Below are 6,221 nucleotides of genomic sequence, written 5' to 3'. Positions count from 1 at the left end.
TGGGTGTTTGGAGAGTCACTCATGATGGGATGAAACCCATTAAGAATCCCAATAAACCCACAAAGAGTGAAGAAAAAGGAATTCATTTCAATGCTAGAGCTAAAAATTGCTTGTTTAAATCTATTAGCATGGATGTATTTAACCAAGTATTCACTTTAAATAGGACACATAAAATTTGGTTAAAAATCCAAGAGCTCCATGATGGCACAACTAATATCCATGAGCAAAAACATTGTCTATCTAAATAAAATTATAATTTCTTTTAAATGAATGATGATGAGCTTATTCGTGAAATGTATTCTCATTTGAATCTAATTATCAATTAGCTCCATTCAATAGGATTAACGAGGCTAGATGATGCAGACATCATGAGGAAGATCATCTCCATGCTACCACAAAAGAAATAAGCAAGCATCATCACCATCCTTCACAATATAGAGGACTTGAGCACCATGACCTCGGCCATAGTCATTGGCAAGATAGTGGCATTTGAAATGTCACGGAAGATGGGTCAAGAAGAAGCCTCATCATCCAGCAAAGGCAAAGCTCTCGCATGTAGTGAGACCAAGAAGATGGAGGGAAAGCAAGTTGAGACAATCTCAAGCTCAAGTTCCTCAAGTGAAGATGAATAAGAAGATGAGGATGATGATGAGGATGATGATGAAGATTCAAGTGATGGTGATCAATCTTCTTCCTCCACCTCCGACCTTGATGAAGAATCAATTAAACTTATCAATAAGGCAGAAAAGATGCCCTCTTTAGCATCACGGTCCCCTACATGTGGTATTAGAGCCAGGTTGGCTTAATTTTGACCTTTGGCTTCACCGCCGTTGAGCCGACGCTATTTGGAGTGGTTGGGATGGATACCTCTAGGCCTCTACACTTTGATGGCACTAACTTCCCCTACTATAAAGCTAGAATGGCTTGTCACCTTGAGGCGGTACATTTGGGTGTTTGGAGAGTCAGTCATGACGAGATGAAACCCATTAAGAATCCCGATAAACCCATAAAGAGTGAAGAAAAAGAAATTCATTTTAATGCGAGAGCTAAAAATTGCTTGTTTGAATCTGTTAGCATGGATGTGTTTAACCAAGTATTCACTTTAAATATGGCACATGAAATTTGGTTAAAAATCCAAGAGCTCCATGACGGCACAACAAATGTCCGTGAGCAGAAACATTGTCTAGATGAACAGAATTTTGATTCCTTTAAAATGAATGATGATGAGCTTATTCGTGATATGTATTCTCATTTGAATCTAATTATCAATTAGCTCCATTCAATAAGATTAACAAGGCTAGATGATGTGGACATCATGAGGAAGATCATCTCTGTGCTACTACAAAAGAAATATTCAAGCATCATCACCATCCTTCACAACATGGAGGACTTGAGCACCGTGACTCTAGCCATAGTCATTGGCAAGATAGCGGCATTTGAAATGTCATGGAAGATGGGTCAAGAAGAAGCTTTGTCATCAAGCAAAGGCAAAGCTCTCGCATATAGTGAGAAAAAGAAGATGAAGGCCAAGCAAGTTGAGACAAGCTCAAGCTCAAGTCCTCTAGTGAAGAAGAAGAAGAAGAAGAAGATGATGATAATGAAGATTCAAGTGATGATCAATCTTCCTCCACCTCCGACCTTGATGAAGAATCAGTCAAACTTATCAACAAGGTGGAAAAGATGATCCAAAGGCTTAATGTCAATAGTGTGCCCATCAAAATTCAAGATTTCATCTTCACCAATCAAACAAATAAGCAAAGAAAGAAAGGATGCTATGGATGCGGCGAGTTGGGGCACTTTGTGGAAGTTTGTCCAAATAAGCCCACACCCAAGACAAAGAAGAAGACGTGAAAGGACAAAGTCCTCACATCAATTAGGTCATGGGATGATTCTTCAAGTGAAGAAGAAGACCATCACAAGAGGCGGGGCCACAAGTACTCATCATCAAGCTCTTCTCGTGTGTGCCTTATGGTATGAGGTAACGAAAGCTCATCCTCTTAATGAACTTGTGCAAGAAAATCTTAAATATGCTAAGGCTTGAACTAGCCAACAAAAGAAGCTAAAAATATTGCAAGAAAAGCTAGATAGTTCACAAGAAGCATATAAAACCTTGCTTGAACAATATGAGACATTTGCTAATCTCAATATTGAACTATCTATTAAAATTGAGCAACTTGAGGCTAGTGCAACAACAGATGCATGCACAATCAATGATAAGCAACTTGTAAAGAAAAACAAAAAATTAAAAGAAAAGTTAGCTAGCTCACAAGATGCTTGTAAAAGTTTGCTTGCTAAAATGGAAACCATGTGCAAACATTGTGATGAGCTAACTAATAAAGTTGCTAATCTTGAAGCCATCGGTACCACCCTCACCAAGGCACCTAAAAAGAAAAGTTCTATCTTTGACATGCCGAAAAAGGATGCTTCTACTTCTTGCAATGATTTATGTTTAGACTCACCCTTGTGCAACCAAGTTTGTGTTGAGAAAGTTGTTGTAGATACATGCACACAAGGGGTTACAATGCAGAATGGGCAACATAAGCAAGAAGTGGCTCGCCTTACCAAGGACTTGACTCAATTAAAATGCAAAATAGAGCAAGCCCAACTTCATCAAGATAACACCGTCAATGGATTGAAGAAGCTTGATGACGGATAAATCGTGGTTTGCTATATATGCCACAAGGAAGACCACAAGTCCTATGAGTGCAAGATGAAGAATGGGGGAGGAGCTAAGAAGAAAGAGAAAAACAAAAAGGAAACAAGCAAGCTCTCCAACACCTACACCAACAAGGTGGACAAAAAGGCCTCCACACCTTATCTCTTGAAGAAGAAGAAAATGATAAGGTGGTGGCCATCAAGGTGAACAAGCAAGCCAACAATGAGGCCAAACGCATTTGGGTGCCAAAGGAGATCATTTTCAACATGAAGAGAACCAAGAAGGTTTGGATCCCAAAAGGGAAGTGAGAAGTCCGATGGACTTCAGGGAATTTGGAGACTTGGTATAGTTTTGGGTGCATTTCATGGGGTGCATCATATTGGATCATGTCAAGTGCCAAGTGGGTTAGTGAACACTATGTACCCAAATTCCCCTCCCCATGTTAGATAACTAGATTTAATTTCTTGCAATTTCAATTAGCATCTAGTTCCTTTTCATGCCTAGGTTTGTATTTGCATTTTTAATCTTTTATCTTACATACACTAGGTATATCTTATGGTAGGCTTGCTCAGTTTCACTCTTAACCCTTGGAGCAAATCTACATGGTTTAAATTGTTTAGGAGCACGACACATAGCTTGTTTTACAATTGTTCATCTAATATATGCCAAAGTCCAAATTGTAGATAATTTCTCCCGAATATCACTTTCGAAAATGATCCTCACATTCATGTGATGCCGTCTTTCAAGTGGCATTTTTTATTCTAAAATCAATGTGCATGTCTCTTACAAATATTCCATACTTATGTGCACAAATTTAGGGGGAGGTTACTCTACAAGTTGGATGCTTTGAGACTAACACCTTTTCAAGCTTATCATATGTGTAGTAGTCTCATTGCAAGAAAAATGGAGTCCTCGGAGTTAAGCATCATACTTCAATTATCCACCACCTATTGCAAGTGGTATAAATCAAATTGGTTTCCACATGTGGTATTTCTAAACCGATATCATCATGTTGATTTCACTTTAGTATTTATATGCTTTCTCCATGCATTATATAGATTAAACTCCCTTGAGCATTAATTTGCCAATATGCATAAATTACATTCTCCATCATATGTATGCACATATTTAGGGGGAGCTTAGTCTATGTAATTTTGTGACCTATTCCACTTCACATACAAAGGATCACAAAGTTTGACCCTCCCTTGTGCTACTAATGTCTTCCTTTTTGGTGTTTGATTCCAAAGGGGGAGAATTTGTAGGACCAAAAGCAAGCCCGATCATAATAATTTATAAGTGTTAATGGTCCGAGAAAGGGAGGATAGTGGATTATGGAGTTAGGGAGAGGCTTAAATCCATAAGGCCACATGGGGACATTTGCAAGGGCAAGATAAGTTTCCAAAGATATTTACATGTGGTATCTTTTAGCATCATATAACCTTGTCCTTTGCATTGCATCCCAGCAAGTAAATAGTTTTTAAATTCCAAAAATTTTATTATTTGCTTGCTTTAGTCGTGTTGTCATCAATCACCAAAAAGGGAAAGATTATAAGGAAAATGGACCCTAGGCCCATTTACTTTGGATTTTGGTGTTTGACGACCAACACAATCAAATTGGATTAATGAATTTACAAGTAATTATTTTGTAGTTCAATAGGGTGCAAGACGTGACTTGGACAAAGGCGACATAATGATCCCACAATCAACACCATAAGCAAGACCCTAGAAGAAAAAGAGAAGACCCAAGATATCAAGCATAGTCCAAGCACGAAGATGGGAACCAATTTGAATGCAAGATCGTGAAGAAACAAGCTCAGCAGAGGTGATCGGACACAGCCCTTATAGGGACCGGACGCATCCGATTAGTTGCTCGGCAACAGCCGGTGTAAGCAGCTATGACCGGACACTGAGTGAAGCAGTGAATGAACACACCGATGACACTGTTCTTCGTCAGGACAATGTTTTTAGTGTGACTGGACGTAGCGGCACTAGATGACCGAACACACAAAGTAGAATGTCCAATCAAGTCCAGAGAGATTCCTGAGCGGTGCCAGCATGACCGGATGCGTCCGATTGAGTGAGACCGGACTCAGCCTAGAGTCCGATCAATGCACGTGCTCTAACGGTTAGGACGACAGCAGCGTCCGGTCAGTAGCAGAAAGCTAGGTTTCACCCCCAACGGCTACTTTCTCTATGGGGCTTATAAATAGACCCCCAACCGACTATTTGAGGTGTGGAGAGCTGAGGAAATATACCAAGGATGTTGATACACCATTTTAGTGATCTCCACTTGCATAGTGCTTAGTGATTCATTAGGTGATTAGCGTATGTGCTTTGTGAAGTGCTTAGGTTGATTAGACCACCGCTTATGCACTTGCTGTAGGTTTAGGCCTAGTGTTTAGTGAGGTTTACACACCTCTTACCACTTGGTTCTTGCACGCACCATTGTTATACATCGGAGGGGCTTGTAGTCTTGAGAGATCACACCAACCATGTTTGTGGTGTGGCTGCCACCATGTACCGAAGGGAACATGGCCCGCGGTGGTTTGGCCAGAAGCTTGATAGTGAAGACGGTGGGGAGCATCCGAGAGAGGCTTGCTGGAAGGCACGTTGGAGACCCACTTGCACGTGGGGAAGGCCCGAGGCTATCCACGGAGTTGCCTGACCAAGAGCTTGGCCCTTGCGAGGGATTCCTTTCGAGGGGCTCCAACGAGGACTAGGGGGAAGCTTGCACGCTTCTAGATACCTCGGTAAAAATACTAGAGTTGTCGACAGGAGTTTGAATATCTCTACCTTACTCTTTAGCTTCTGCATTTACATTACAATCTTGGTGTGTGCTTTACTTTCCTAGCTTAGTGATAGGCTAGTTGATTGGTTTGGAACCTAGGTTTCATAACTCCTTTTGTGGTAGAGATAGCAACATACTAGCAAAACCGTAGTTGCACATTTAAATAGTTTATCTTTTGCATAGGTTTTGCTAAGGGTAGAAAAAGAGGTCATAGTTTAGAGTCAGAGTTTTAAGTTGCCTAATTCACCCCCCTCTTAGGCATCATGATCCCCTACACCCTGCACATAGGTAAGTGGTCATATCCGAGACCATGACTATACTATAGATTTTCCCCCACATGAACACTATCGACGTATCACCGTCGACGATGAACACCGCCACCGCAAACTAGGCCAACTAGCACCAGTCCTGCCCACCAACCAGAGCAAAGATATATAGACATGACTATATAAGCGGGGGTCGTGTCATTGAGGTAGCATGGAGTAACCTCCGCCCTCCTGACACTAATTGCATAGGGCCACAGACCGTGTGCCTACTATCTCCCACAGAGACTGATGGTTGTCTACACTACTTTGGGCAACGGGCCGCACCCATCTAACCATGTGGTGTGCATGGAAGTAACCTATGATTTATGGTTGCAACCTACAAAGTCCTTAATTTGGCCAGAGCGAGCACCTTCCACCAATCCATATGCCCTTAGAGCACTAGACTTAGCCCACAGAGGTGATCTATCCATCCACAAACTCTCATCCCAATGTCCCTCGGGGACGCACCATC

This window comes from Miscanthus floridulus, chromosome 3, assembly GCF_019320115.1.
Source record: "Miscanthus floridulus cultivar M001 chromosome 3, ASM1932011v1, whole genome shotgun sequence".
NCBI classification, from domain to species: Eukaryota; Viridiplantae; Streptophyta; class Magnoliopsida; order Poales; family Poaceae; genus Miscanthus; species Miscanthus floridulus.
The sequence above is the reverse complement of the archived record's forward strand: the minus strand, read 5'-3'. Positions refer to the sequence as shown.